Source organism: Pezoporus wallicus, unplaced genomic scaffold, assembly GCF_028554395.1.
Source record: "Pezoporus wallicus isolate ANWC-B61680 ecotype Strahan unplaced genomic scaffold, APGP_CSIRO_Pwel_v1 contig_6428, whole genome shotgun sequence".
Taxonomy (NCBI): Eukaryota; Metazoa; Chordata; class Aves; order Psittaciformes; family Psittacidae; genus Pezoporus; species Pezoporus wallicus.
Window position 1 is genome coordinate 3093977 of NW_026639269.1, and position 15949 is coordinate 3109925.

The 15949-nt window shown below is 39.7% G+C and overlaps 1 protein-coding gene across 6 annotated transcripts in view; it reads right to left on the reverse strand.

Moving 5' to 3' along the window:
- DST (dystonin) overlaps positions 1-15949 on the reverse strand; it is a 296528-nt gene that overhangs the window by 259817 nt on the left and 20762 nt on the right. The window lies entirely within an intron of this gene.

A 15949-nucleotide genomic window follows, 5' to 3' on the forward strand; every position in this document is an offset into this window, starting at 1 on the left:
GGCTCCCCCGCCAGGACACGGGGAAGATCGGTCGTCACCGAGCTGTTACTGAAAGAGGTCGTGTAAACCCGGCTCTAGGAAAGACCCAGGCCCGCGGGACCCCGTGCCGGGCGGCAGGAGCTGTGCTACCGCCCGGGCAGCCCCGGCGGACCCCCCCCACCCGCGCTCCCAGGCACAGCCAGGGAGGGAGGGAGGGATATGATTGCTCAGGGAAGCCCCTTTGGGTATCGGGGCACACCGGGCGGCTTTCGGTCACACTTTGCCAAGGCAGCTTCGGCAAACAAACGCCCGATCCTGTCTTATAGACTGTATCCATCTCCAGGCTTCCCAGTAATTCCCCTCTCCCTCCCCCCCAGAAAGGAGTGCTTCCAGAAACGTAAACAAGCACTGATGCAGTGCAGGGATTAGGCTACAGACATTTCTAGCTTGCTTGTTTAGAGTAAAGTGGGAAACGGAGACGTCAGAACAGTAACACTTTATGTTGAGGATTTAGGATACGGTGTTATACACGGGCTGACAGGCCGCGATGGGGGGCAAGGTGCCGTTTCCCTGCATTTTCTAGAGAGAGTCCAGAGGGGGGCCATGAAGATGCTCAGAGAACTGGAGCATCTCTGGAGACAGGCTGAGAGACTTGGGGTTGTTCAGCCTGGAAAAGAGAAGGCTCAGGGGAGACCTTACAGCATCTTCCAGTGCCTAAAGGGGGCCTACAAGAAAGCTTTTTACAAGGGACTTTTCACAACGGCTTGTTCAGCCTGGAAAAGAGAAGGCTCAGGGGAGACCTTACAGCATCTTCCACTGCCTAAAGGGGGCCTACAAGAAAGCTTTTTACAAGGGACTTTTCACAACGGCTTGTAGTGACAGGACAAAGGGGAATGGATTTAAACTGAAAGAGGGGAGATTTAGATTAGCTATAAGGAAGAAATTTCTTACTCTGGGGGTGGTGAGACAGGTTGCTCAGAGAAGTTGTGGATACCCCACCCCTGGAAATGTTCAAGGCCAGGTTGGATGGGGCTTTGAGCAGCCTAGTCTAATGGCAGGTTGGAACTAGATGATATTGTAAAGCCCCTTCCAACCCAAACCATTCTATGATTCTGGATTTCTGAGTAGAGAGATTTGTGGTTTCTCCAGGGAACCCGTCTAGGAAATGATGGGTTTGATTTGTGGCTTCATGTGGGACCTATCGTGACAGTCTTTTAAATGTGTAACCTGGTGCTGGTCTAGGTATGATGTTAATTTTTAGGGATATCCTATTCTCAGCCTAGAGAGGTGTAGTATGCTTTGTTAGGCAGAGACAGCCTTCATTCAGCCCATCTAGATTCCAGACTTTTTTATGCTAAAACAGCTGCTATCTTAGGCTTTTCTTATAGCCCTTTTGTTTGGTTGGTTTTGAGGGGTTTAAAATGTACCTCTACTTACAGAAGAAATTTGTACTGTGACTGAGATCTGATAAAACTTAAAATTTATTGTTGCTGTCTGAACCTTTTTACATGAGGTGGACAAGTGAATCACTATCATTACGGTGGGGGTATTTTACCCATTTTAAAACTCAAAGCCTGCATACCTTAGTGTAACAACATGATGCACTCTTTGCTATGTGTAAAGCTGCTAATAACATATAGTTAAATAACCCACTAAATTAGAGGGGATGTCTTATTAGTGGTTGTTCCTCCTGACCTCCTTCACTTCTATCCCAATCCTCTTTTCTCCTTCTACAGTACTTCATGCTGAAGTTCAAAAGGGGAGAGGGGGAGGGAATGTATATATCAAACCAATTAAATGAATTCTCATTTGCTGAATTGTGATGTGGAGAGAGCAAGAGCTAAGTGCAGAAAAACAGAAATATGAGATGTCTGATCCCAGCTCTGATTGCCTTCATAATTAGTTCTAGTGCCGGGAATATTTTGCTGCCAGTTTATATAATAAGATAAAACTCTCTGTAAGCTCTCAAAAAGCAGCATGGTCACATACAGGTGTCTTCCCGACGGGAACTGGAAGTGCACAGCTTGCTGCAGGGCACAGAGGGCACTTTGCTGTATGAGGTAGGGCTAACAAGTCCCCTGATGTGCTTAGTAAGGGATTAGGTTTCTTGTGGCCTATCCTTAGCTCCAGATTTTTGCCATGAAAGAGAAAGTGTTCCTTTTAATCCCAGCTCTGAACATCCTCTTCTAGGCCTGTATCTTCTACTGCCTGCTCAGCAACCCTCAATATCTTCAGATCACACCCATGGAGACAGATTTTACCTTCTAATTTCTTCATCATCTTCATTTCTAGTCTATAACATGAAAATTAGAAAGAGCCCAGACATGATGTTGTGAGGATGCTATGGCATTAAGTTAGTATTTATGTAGCAGCTTGGAATATGTATGCACAAAGCACAAGAGCAGTTATTATTGAGGCTTTGAAGAAAGATCTCTCAGCTCTCTGATTTATCTTTGCAAGTACACTACATTTTTTAACCAGGAGGATTTTCTTTTCTCAAAAGAGGCCATAATAGCCCATTCTTTTTTTTTATAGTAACAACTTGTATAGTTCCTCCTGCACTTAGAAACTGAAAGCATTGTTTTGTGATGGTTCCATCTGAACATATCCTCCATACTCTCTACTGAGATGTCAATTTTAGGGAAAAGAAGACTGTCCTGTTTAGCTGTGCTACAGTACTGAAGTTAAGCTATGTGAGGAGACCCCACTACCGTATTTTTGAGAAATCAGACTGAACAGGCAATGGTAGAGCAACCTTTGGCATCTGTGTGTATTACAACTCACCATCTTCTTCTAAGTTGATCTTCTGCCTTACTTAATGCATGCAATAATAAATGAATGAACAAACCCCACTTTAGCTCACTAACTCTTCAGGAATCACATTATCTCATTTTCAGAACAGGGTAGGAAGTTCAGAAAGGAATTTTTCATAAGAGCAAAGTCTAGCAAACTCTCATCTAAGAAATGTCAACTTTTAACTTAATTGTAGTCTACTTTTTTATTCAGCGTGGAGATGCTTCTGAGTAATGTGTATGCAGAGCTATGAGAAAGTAAGTATTTTTAAGAATCTCAACTTTGCTATTCCAGAGACATTTACAACGTACTGAAAACCACTTCTCTTGAGTAAATTAATAGCTTTGAAAACAAGTCTGTGATTGTTCTCCTTTTGGGCAGCCACTCTTCACATGCTTACCACTCATCCCACTGGATGGTTTGTTTCCAACTGTAAGTCCATGATTACAGCAGCACATTAATGGGTTCGAAAAATACAAAATAATGCAGAACATGTGTACTATCCTAAAAAGGGCTCCTGTCCAATTAGGGCAGCATGAGAAAAAAAAAGAAATGGTTATAATCTGTTAAAATCAGAACATGTAAGTAACTTCTGTTCTTGTTCTATAAAGCACACTGCTGTGTGCAAGTGAAAAATATAACTGTTAATAATACCAATGCTTTTTTGGGTTACATGAGTGAAGTGCCTTTTATATCCACTAAAATATTGATCAAATACATCCTTACTTAGCCTGCTCTGGGGCTCGGAAAGGGTGAGGGCTTGACCTTTTTTAGCTTGAAGGCCCATAAGGCCACAGCCCAGATGCTGTAGCTGCTTATTCTATGCCTCTGATTATGCATTCCTTCTGCTCATTAGCCTAAAAACTTATGTGTAACCCTATTGTTGGCCAGTGGGAAGTGTTGTATTTGCAAAGCAGTTATGCATATAGCAGCTTGGGCACTGAAGCCTGTTGGTCATACATAAGCAAATCTAAGCAGAGTTTACTCTGCATTCAAATTACAGGATTAAATTTAATGCATCATTTCACTGGCAGTACCACAGGGGGGTGCAGACTGCACACGGAGTCCTCACTGCTGTATCCGGGGAGGCAAAGTGCTCAGGAGAAGCATTTAGGAGAGCAAAACTAATTTCTGCCAGTATTTATAGTTTTCTTTGTAATCAGGTGATTTGCAGGAGCCACCTGAGGGACGGACTTGCTACTGTGCTGTAAAAGCGAGCTGGTTTCCAGTAATGGGGATGATTTCAAAGATGTACTATACTTCTTGTAAGAGATGAATTTGGCCAAGTACCAAGGCACAATTTCCTTCGAGGAGGGCAAGAAGGACTGTTTGTCGTTGGTGCAGCACCACAGAAGATCAGGTGGAAACTAGGTGGAAGATGGTGTAGCTGGAAAAAGATGTAAGGTAACACACAACACCATGTTATCAGATAAGCCACTGCTGTGTAGGATCTGATGCCCTCAAGAACAGCAGTGGGTTTTGCACGGTCATTCCTTGAAGCAAAAGCATTAGCAGAGGTCAGGTTTTAAACTTGGTCAAGCGGTCCAGCTGGCAAAAGCTGCTGAGAGGCTTATACTGAATTATCATCATATTGCAAAACTTCCCCAACTCTATGGCACATCAGAGATTATGCTGGCCATATCTAATGATATATATAATGAAGTATCTTGCACTTTTACATCTTATCTTTGAGAAGATTTTCCACTGCAGTGAGTCCTTTCACACTTTTTTTTTTGAAGCTGTTGAGATGTACAAGTCAACATTGCCTGAAACTTAATTTTCAGTTTAGTTATGAGTTATTTATATCTCACTTGAACTAAACTATTTCAGAATTCCTGAAATACATTTTCTTTTCATTATGTTTATTGTAGGCAGTGGATAAATACGAACAGAAATTAAGTGTTTGAATTATGGGCTGAGTGTGTTTCAACAAGATTCCTCCTAATTTAGAATATTTTAGAATACCAGTTGACTGTAACAGGCTATTTTTGTCCTTTAACATCCCAGATTGACTGGTATTAAAGTGGATCAACTTTTAAAGTATAATAACTTAATAAATTTCAGATAAAATCTAGGGCAACTGAATGTTCCCATTAGTAAATCTTTACCACTTTACCCTGATTAGATGATAATGCAATGCAGAATACAAAACATCCAACATATGTAATCAGGCTATGCAAGTCCCTTGGGACTGCATGTTGTCAGAAACGGTCAAAATCTGAAGCAGACACACAAATGAAAGTATAAATGAGCGCAATGTAAAACCAACAATGCTAAGTTTAAAAAATAAAAAAGAATACCACCAAAAATCCACCCATGGAGACACAGCCATATTAAATAAATATTTTTTATGCTTCTGTGCCAATCATTTATAAAGTAACATGCAGAAAGCTGGAAGGCAAATACACAAAATTCAGAACTCCTGAGCATCCGGGGTCTGAGCCTATGTTAAACTACCTTTGTGAACTGGTAGGCTTCTCAAACATCAAGACAAATTATTGCTCTATAGAGAGATTTTCCATTCTTTCTTTTTAAGGGTATGAGAAGATGGAAATAAGCATTCAGTGTTTATTCTGTCACATGCATTTTGAGCCCATAATTGTATTTATACAAGGAAATGCTGATCCTTTCATAGGCTTTCAAAAGGAAATGGGATCTTTTCTGGATGCTAGGTAGGTCAATCTCTACCATTCCTCCACTTCTAAAATAACCAACTTTCATGAAAGAAATAGGTTATTTGAGGACATGAAATTAAAATGGATAGAGGGTAGATCCACATATGTACTTGCTTATTGCAATACAGTTTTATAACATCAAAACTGTGTTTACTGGATAACCATCTACTTGCAAGTCTAAAACTGACATGATGTAAAACTGAGGTTTTGGTAAGAACTAAGTAGTCAAAAAAAACCCTGGTCATCCAGGATGATGCAGCATCTCATTCTTCAGAGACAGAGGGTACCCCTCAAACCTTCTCCTGAAATTGGTCCTCAGTCATCCTTTCATAACAGTTGAAAGCACTGGTTTCTCTTGAATCCTAAAAGAAGTGAAGCAGCTGTTTACCTTGTCCTTATTGTCTTAAGAAGCTTGAAACCTATGCACAAACCTTCATCTCCCATCAGCCAGCCTAGAGACTATTCTGCCAACAACCTCCTAATTGTGGAAGTGGTACAGGTTTAGAAAAATAACAGTTCAAGATTTCTTGGTATGGAATGAGGAAGAGGGAACACAGCACTCTGCATCAGAGCACGCAAGGCTCTCTCTGGGGAGAACCATGTGCCTCATTCTGATCCCTGCTCCGATGACTGCTTATAAATTCTGCTTTAAGTAGTAATTGGGTAAAATATTGAAGCAGCCCCTGGATGAGACATGTGCAATGGAGGCAACAGAAACCACCATGTAGTTCATGTATCAATTTCAAGTCAAATTTCATCAAATTTCAAGTACTTATTGGTGGAAGTGATACCATCTTCTAGTAGCTATAAAAAAAAATTAGTGAATATTATGCTACAACAAGTAGAGTTTCTGTTTAATTTTGTTCATTTATGGGTGATCTTTTTCAAGAGCAGAAAGTTGAGAGATGCTGCACATTTGTAACTCCCCCTAACTGTGAGATGAGCTGATGGATCAGATACTGTCAAGATAATGTACATGGATCTTAGCAGCTTCCACCAAGGAAGACAGCCATTGTAACAGCAAAATAAGGCATCGAAAGTATGTTGCTCTGCAAGGAAAAGCTGCTCGTTGTTTTTTGTTTTTCAAATGAATACACTGAAAATCAAGGCATACTTCATTCAGTGTAACCAAGAACTGTACGTAAGTGGGGCCAAGTAACATTCAGCTTAAACTAGCTGTGTTGTGCCCAAGCCATCAGTGCTCTTGAAAAGCTGCTCTGAATATCTGGGGAGAAGTTACAGCATGGGTAACAGGTATTTGAGTTTAATGCTAAAACCATCAGCAACATACAAGTGTTACTTCCGTTATAATTATCTTTGTTTCAAAATTAATGCTTCATAAATACTAATACCTAAAATGTCAGGATTTCATGATCTCAAAATTGTGAATAATTTCTGTAAAAGAAATGCATCTACCTTAGATAACTGCTGTATATAACAAACAAACAAACAAACTCCTTCCCATTACCTAAAAATAAGTTTTGTATTACTTTTTAATTGCAGCTATCTTGCATCCATTCAGATCCCCCCAGTCTGCCAGACACAAAGGAGAATAATGTGACAAAACAACTAAGATTTGAGGAAAGCACAGAGGTATCTGCTTACTATGCCTTCAAGGCCAACCATGTAACAGGGGAAGAGTCTGGAATAAGAAATCATATATCTTCAAATACTTCCCTCAGCCTTCTAAACCTCTCATTGTAGATTGCATTATGTTATGTATGTTTTAATAGCAAACCAAATTATTCCTGCCATAAAAGGTGTATCAGAGTATGAAAATACGCTGGACAGCAAGGAACAAACTGAAGTTCTAAGTAGCTTTTGAATCTCAGATAGGCACAGATTGTTTTCAAGAAAAAAATAAAAGGAGGACTAAGAACTTTTTTTTAAATGACATAATGTACATCTAAACCAGTAGTATTGATATTCTGCTTTTAGTAACAACTGACTGATAGGTTTCCCTCCTTATAAAATGAAACATTAATTTGTTCTTTTCAAACGGTTTCAATCCCATGTTTTAAAACAGTTTCAAGACTTGATCCAGCAATCAATCAGCATTTAACTATTTGAAAGCACAGTTATTATAATTACACAACACTAGTAATACTGTTAATAATTATCGCATTCTTTTCTCTTACAAAATCCATTTTAAGTTGTCTTTTATCGTGTTTGGTTGAAAATATTCCCTGCAATTTGTACCAGTATCGGTAAGGTTGAATTTTCTTGAAAAATATTAGTCAAAGGCTGACTGAGACGCCTGAGAGCACGATGATGAAAACATCCAGTAGTTATTTGTCAACACTAAAAAAATACCCCAGTGATTTTTTTTGAGAAGACTCTAGCTTTTGGGATGGATACTTCAAATATGAATGTCCTTTAAGCTAGACATAAGCTTTTTGCCATCTGCGTTAAAAATCTGTCTACGTTTGCCAGAGTGATAAGTCTTTGAGACATAAATATGGCATCAGGAAGTACAAAGTAAACCTTTTAAAATCTGGGTTTCATCTCACTACTCTGCCAAGAAAGCTGCTCCAGAACCTACTACTCTTTTGGTTACAAGTATTCCTCCTCTGGTTGCCACCCAAAACTTATTCCTGGTCTTTTGTTTTCTTGCAACCAGCATTATTCATTTTCCTGAATAACTTTTTTGCTTCCCTGGTGTGTTCACAGTCTGCACGGTACCTCCTCTCAGCCTTCTTGGTTTTGCAGAGCAAATCAACTTTTAATCTCTCTTCATCTGCTAGCAATCCTTCTTTGCAAAGGTAAATAGTTTGATCTAACTATTCCTAGGGCCCAGGTGACTAACAACATGATTTTACCAGATTGTTATTTTTTTTTTTAAAACAAGTTTGAATTTATCAATTAAAATGTCTTCGGGGTCAACCTCTGCAGATTGGCACCCCCTACAGAAAGCCTTTCAAGACTCTCCAGGGTCTTACAGCTGCTGCACCAATACTCTGCCACCACAGACTGACCAAATGAATTCCACCCTCGCAGCTCTTACCTTTGCTCTCTGGACACCTACCATCCCCAACAAGGAGCTGAGCAGGACCCTTCCAGCTTGGAGATATGGAGGCAAAACTAATCTTTCTGTCTGCTGGTTACCTGCTGTGGTTGCAGGCTAATAGCAGTGCAGACAAGAGCATGGAGAGCAGGGGAAGGCAGGCACCAGACCTGACAGGCAGGAGACTTTCTTTTATGCTCTCCGTGACTCACTCAGCCAGCAAGAGGAAGAAGCTTGAATGTAGAGAGGACAAACACCGGAACCGGTGCACTGGAGGAAAGGGCTGGAGAAATACACCAGGACCAACACCAACAGCCTGAGGGACAAACACAGAGTCTCGCAGAGTATGGGAGCTGCAGCTGGAATGTATTCAAGGAAGCAGCAGACGCTGTGGATAAAGACTAGAGGAGAAACGAATTGTAAGGTAACTGCTGGGGCTAGCAACCATCAATGCTGGGAGAGCTAAAGATATGACATGCTGGCATGAAACTGGTATTGCCTCAGCAAAAGGCTTTGCATGAAGTACTCTGATGAATAAAGAGAGTAGGAACTGTGTGAGGAAAATGTCTTTAAGAAGAGAGACATGAGCCGAGGAAGGTACTTAGGGAGTATGCAACCAGAAGCCACAGGGGGACAGAGAATTCAAAGAGACTGGTTGAACAAGTGCCTCAGAGCAACAAGGTAACTGACCAGGTGAGGCTGGGATGGGTCGTGCAAGGCTGTGGCATGGAGGATATAAGGACTGACAAAGCAAGAGGAGAAAGGATAAGGCCATCAGAGGAGTGAGGAGTGGGAAGAATAATGGAGCCAGCGGTGGGGCAGAGGCAGGTCAGGAGCAGGCTGGAGGAGACAGCAGACAGAGCCACGCTTGGGATGAATAAGCACACAAAAGCACATCCCCCTCAGGAGCTTGGTAGGAAACGGAAATTTCACTCCAACTCTGGCCATTAGCTGAGAGTTCCTCTAGAATAGAATACCTCTTCCTCTGTGGTACTGAGTCATATGGAGGAATACAGATAGCGTCACTGAAATGTAATAGCAGAATTTTCTGTCTTGTAGTTCTAGTGTCAAAAACTGATAAGCCACACAATGGAGCTTTGTTTTAAAGTTTACTTTTTTTTTAAACAACACTAGGAAATTAAACACAAAGTTTTTGTTAAAATGCTTTCCTTAAGGTTGCAAAGTAAAGCACTAAAACGTTACCAAAGCCAAGATTCAAGGTTCACTGTGCAACCTTAGTTCAGCCTGTTTGTTTGTACATCATCATGCAGCCATAATGATAATATTGTATACTATTACATCCCCAGTATTTTGCTTTCATTTAGTGCAAATGCTAAGTGATACTCACTCTGTAAACAGTTGTTCAGCATTTTGTTTTGTCATCCTTTGTCATCACTTTGTGTTCAATGGACAGCTCCAGAACTTAATTTACTTCATGCTATTTAAATGCTGGTGTGAAGAACAAATTACTGTTTCACAGGCTGGTTTGTGGTGCTTATTACTACAGTAGTATCTGACTGTTTCACAAATACTAATGATCTTTCCCATTACACAGGGTGCAAACTGAAACCAGGAAGTCAATTTTGTAACCTAGGTCAAATTGAGATGTCAGGGATCCAATTTTATGAGTTATTGGAATTGCATATCAGTACTTCTCAGACCACAGCACACAAGGAGCTCAGTGGTGAGTAGCAGCTTGAGAACTTTTATAAACCCAACTACATGCTTTGAGTCAGGAACTTAGAAACAGGAATACAAAAATGTTTTAAGCCAGTTGTTCAGCACATTCACAGTGGCCTTGTGCGCATCCTTCAATCTGCAAGGCAGCACTCACTGCTTTTTAAAGAAATGAGAGATCCTCTCCCTGCAATCTTGTTTTATTCATTTACAGGCTTTACAACTTCTGCAGCAGAACTCCTACACATCAGAGTCATCCTAAGAGCACTTCCATCCTATGATGAATACAGAGTACATCCTGTGAAAAACCCACACGCTACCATACAGTTAAATTCTGTATGACAGCGCATTTGCATAATTGACTGAATTAAAGCCGCACCTGTAACCTCAATTCCAGAGCTTCCTTACATTTGAATACTTGCCTTTGCCAAACTATTCTTTTAACATAACACCCATGTATAGCATTATCTATAAATACAAATGGATAAGGGAGTCCCTTGCTATATAAATATGTACTGTTTACGTGCCACAGTAGGATGTGACACAATACAAATCTGAAGAGTGACTCCTGTGGCAGTGAAGGAAAAGGAAACATCTGCATTTAGATTCTATAATTACTATGCATCTGTGAGACAATTACTGGTCATTTTAAGTTCAGCAAACACCACCACTGTAACAAAATCAGAGCTGATTAATATTTGTTTTTACTCTGCCTTCAACTGCCATACAGAATTACTATTTATGATCACTTGCATAAAATATGTTTTCATGCTAGCACAGTTTGGCTGCTTGGGTTTATGTTATTACTTCCTAAGAAGGGTCACTGGGATTTAAAAAGGAAAAATTCCAAACAGCTAAAAATAATTTCCCAGTGACGCTGCACTGCATACATGTAATATTATTTTACAATGAACACAAAACCCCAGTTAATGCAAATCATGCCAAAATAACAGTGGGAAAAAAAGCTATTAGACATTTTTCAAGCCAGGGCTTTACAACTCTATTTTTCTGATATAACAGTTGAGGAATATTCAATTCTAATTTAGTAGCAACTTAGCTTCAGCTCCAAGGACCAAGGGTGCACTTTGACTCTCTTTCAACACTTTAGATCAAACATAGCCAGGCCGGTTTAAGCTCTCATCCTATTTTCAGTAAATAAGCACTTCCCACAGGAATAAAAACTGATACAGACAAAAATTGTATGGAATCAGCTTACCTATCAAGACAAAACCTATGTTAGAGGGCTTTGCCTGCAAGTGTAGGATGCTTTGAAACTGTGTATAGAAAATGCTATTTTCAACCACACAAGCGTAAACCTAAGTAAATATACTCAAAACAAGCATAATCTGACAAAACAGGGCACAATTAATTCAGATTACCTTAATTCTCCAAATAAGAGCTAGCAGTGAAGTCAGTTAAGGTGCTCTGTATGGGGAGTTGCACTGTTACTGCTATGCTTATCTCTATGTATTTTTACATAGATGTGTCATCAGTAATTATTTGCACTACTGCAAATAACTGTTTCTTTTGCGCTATGCTAAATAGCTGTAGTAACTCATCCACAGGAAAAAAAAAATCGCTAAAAAGACAATTTAAAATTCCATATCTAATTCTTTAAATGTTACCATTATGTTTTAACAAACAGCGGGTTTAAAGTTGTAAATACATCTGTAGTGCAACTCATGGCAATACACCTTTAAGAAATCCCTTCAAAAGTCTAAACTGCCTGGGAGGAGCTGGGCAGGAGGAGTGGAAGAAACTGGCAATTGCTACAGTGCAATAGATGAGCTGCAGGGTGGAGAGGGAAAAGCAGCCCTGAGGAAATGAGGAGCAGGCAGCAAGGGAGGAGGTCACAGAAGCTCACAGAGCAGTGGGAAAATGAAGTCTTTGTGCACAACTGTTTGTGAAGAATTTATCAGGGAGGAGTTATTTGCTATCAGAAAAGTAATTAAACACAACAGTCCAAGAAAGAGATGTAAACAGTCTCTTGGTAGGTGCGTGTATGCTTGGAAAGAGAAGAGGTACCTTTGAAGTCCACCTAATGACCACTGAAGGCTTTCTCTTTATTTCAAAGATGACTAGATTTAACATTTATAGTCATATCTGCAACTAACCTACACACCTAAAATAGGTTCTGTAAGGTATTTTAAATATTTAACATAGCTAGATGTTTAAATCTTGTTAAAAAACTTTACAAATCAATCACCTAATAAACTCTCTTGAGCTACTCAAAATGCCCATTAAATATCCTTTAGGTCTTTGTCCTGGTTTCAGCTGGGATAGAGTTAATTTTCTTCCTAGTAGCTGGTGCAGTGCTGTGTTTTGGATTTAAGATGAGAATAGTGTTGATAACACACTGATGTTTTAGTTGCTGCTGAGCAGGGCTTACACTTGGTGAAGGACTTTCCAGTTTCTCATGCTGCCCTGCCAGTGAGGAGGCTGGGGGTGTACAAGAAGCTGGGAGGGCATATAGCCAGGACAGCTGATCCCAGCTGACCCAGGGAATATTCCAAACTGTATGATGTTATGCTGAACAGTAAAACTGGGGGGAGTAGGCTGGGGGGCTTGCTGCTCAGGGACAGGCTGGGCATCAGTCAGCGGGTGGTGAGCAATTGCATTGTGCATCACTTGTTTTATATATTCTTTTATTATTATTTTCCTTTTCTGTCCTGTTAAGCTGTCTTTATCTCAAACCATGAGTTTTACCCTTTTTCTGATTCTCTAACCCATCCCACTGCTTGGTGGGGGGGGGGGGAGCTGCCTGCCAGGTTAAACCATAATAGTCTTGAAACAAAAACTGCAGTCCTTTTTTCCCTTTATTGTATTAATTCGTGTGTTCCCTGCATTTCTTCATCATGGCTGTGACCATTCTTCTCTGACAGAGGATGCACACACACCTGTGCGTATGCACATATGCATAGAGTCTGGTAGCTCACAGCTTCATCACACATTTTGAAAATATCAATATTAATAACGTTGTTGAAGGCAAAAAATGATATGATAATATTTTGCCATACTTGCTTCTAAATGTGATTCACAGGAGACTAATCAACACAAGCAGGTGTCTCAAAAGAAAGAAGCTATGAACGCAATCTATGGATTAAGTAGCTAATAGTTAGAATTAACCAAGTCTTGTGCAGGTTGATAACTAATTTTTTTTATGTCACCTGTATTGGGTCCTTCAAATAGCATGTAAAGTACATCATGGCGTTGGAAAACTAGTAAATAACATCAGACTAAGAAGAAATGGAAATTAACAAAATGAAATTGCAATTATTTAAGGAGACATACTAAAAACTCCAGAAAAGCCCCCTAGAACAACTTCATCTGTATGAACAATTTTATTTCTAGTAAGCTAAGTGTCAGCTAATATCCAGACTTCTATAAATGATTTGGTATCAGGTGTTTAAAGAAAACCTAAGTGGTTTTTCTTGCGCAATTGCTTTTCTCATTAATTTTCAGGCTTAAACGCATAAAAGCAAAAAACTAGGATAGCTGAACAAGACCATGGATAGGACAACTTAGGTTTCACATGCATTAGAAGCTGATAAACTCTGCTTCAAGCTTGCATTGCAAGCTTCACTTCGCCCATGGCAGTGGTCTCAGTGGAACCAAACAAATCAGCTCACATCAGTAGATTTTTTACATGTGTCCTCCCAGACACCTGACCTTCCTTTCTGTTCCCTTGTAGTGACTTGTAGCAATGCTGCACCCACCCCGAAGGAGCTAAATTGCTTCAGCAAAGGGCAGTCTTTAAATAATTATGAACAGGTTCATTAGGAGACATGGAGGGATACCTACAGAAGCAGTGCTTCTGAAATCACTATATTTCAGTTTATTCTTTGTAGATTACTTCAGAGATGCATTTTTTGTTTTTTACACTACTCAGTACATAATCATCTCAAAATATGCTGTCACTGCAGTGCTGGGGCAAAATAGACCAGTAAGTTTGGATGTGCGAAGTACAAGGCTTTTGAGTAGAAACAGGGATTCCACATTGCAAAGTGAAGGAACAAGGTATATTTATGCCCCAATCTCTGTAATCTCATCTGCTGCATGTCTTACAGTGATCCTGTTAAGACAAACCCAAGTGCAAATTTTGGTACTGCAACTCATGATTTGAAATAATTCTCTGTGGCTGCATAATTCAGGCAATCTAGGAGCCCTTCAAACTGGTTAACAATTGAGATGTCAAAAGACACTGCTCTGACAGCATCTCTTTTCATCTCTGTATTTAGACATACAGGTGAAATTATAGTCTGGTAGAACTGTATGTCTGACTGACCCCACAGCTCAGGAGACAGATATGTTTACATAAACTCAAAGCCATCTCTTGGTTCCAGGACAGCACAGGAAAGAAACCTGTTAATAACACACAGAGTTTTATAGTTTTGCTTCAGAGCAGACCACTATTTAAAATACAGATAATATCTGCAAAATGCTTGTAAACAAAACCACCAGTTTAAAATTTGCCCTGGAGAAGTACTGCTAGGCAGCAGCAAGCTCACACTAGGAGACTTTTGCACATCCTTTCACACCTTTGGGAAATTTAACTACCCATACAGAATCAGCTACCTGACTGTTGAAAGGAGTGGTACATAACACTCCTTTGACTTGCATGAAGTCATGCTAAGTTAAAGAACACAGTTCTGTTTCTCCTCAAGAGCTCTCCACTGTGTTCAAAAATTCAAAGCACACTTCTATACTCTCTTTGCAGTGAAGCTGATGTAAAGCTGTCAACCTTTAGAGAATGTCAGCACAAATAATACAGCCACCAATAACAGGGTGACCTACAGGGTGCAAGATATAACAATATGCCATAAAAGGGGTAAGTTACACACCATTATGTTGATGTTGCACTGCAGTATGGTGAATAAAATAAGGTGAAAATAGCTATGTACCTGTTACCTGTCTGGTAAGGACCAGTATTAGGACAAAATGTATCTAATGTCCTCATTTATGACCTAGAAGGTGTAAAGCAATAATAAAATTTTCAGAGAAAACTGATGTTCTATTTCCGCAAACATCTGCTCATGTAGATTTTCAAGTAGAGCAATTATTGTGTTCAGAAGGATTACTCCAATACACACAATTGCACTTAATTTAAATCTGACAAGATCAGGGACAATACTGGAAAGATCTCAGGTTGCTATGCAGGAAGTGAGAAATAATCCAAGCAGATTCAGATAATTATAGACATGGCTAGGAAACTGCAAAACAAGATTTAGACACCACAAAATCAGCCAAATACAAATAAACTAAATTAGCAGGAATAAGAAAGTCTAGACATCCAGTAAGACTTTTAATGAGATATCTGAAATGTCTTTGAGTATGTAGCTTGTACAGCAACAAAATAGGCTAACATATTTTCAGAGTGATTTCTCAATTTCCTGGAGCAAAGAAAACCCTTTCCATAAGGCTGGTTTATAGTTACTTTGGAAATACTGTTCTCTCTTGTCAGAAAATAGGGACAAAGAAGCACAAGTAGGAAAAAAGCAACAAGAATGATCAGAGGAGGACTGTTTTATGAGGAGAAATTAAGTCTCCTAGTTAGCAGATATGATACATATTTTTTTCATGTGATGACTAAGCAGGACATGGCCATAGCTGCCTACAGATATTTCCATAGTGTAAACATCAAGACAACAGATGATTTATTTGAAGTGGTTCAAATGGGCAGAGTTGGGAATAACAGGAAAAAATAATGGAAAGAAATTATGCAGCTTAACGAACATTTCTAGCACTGAATCATAAAACTGAACAAAGATAGAGGCCAAAAGCCTCTCATCTTTGAGACATTGGGACTACATGGAATGAAGTT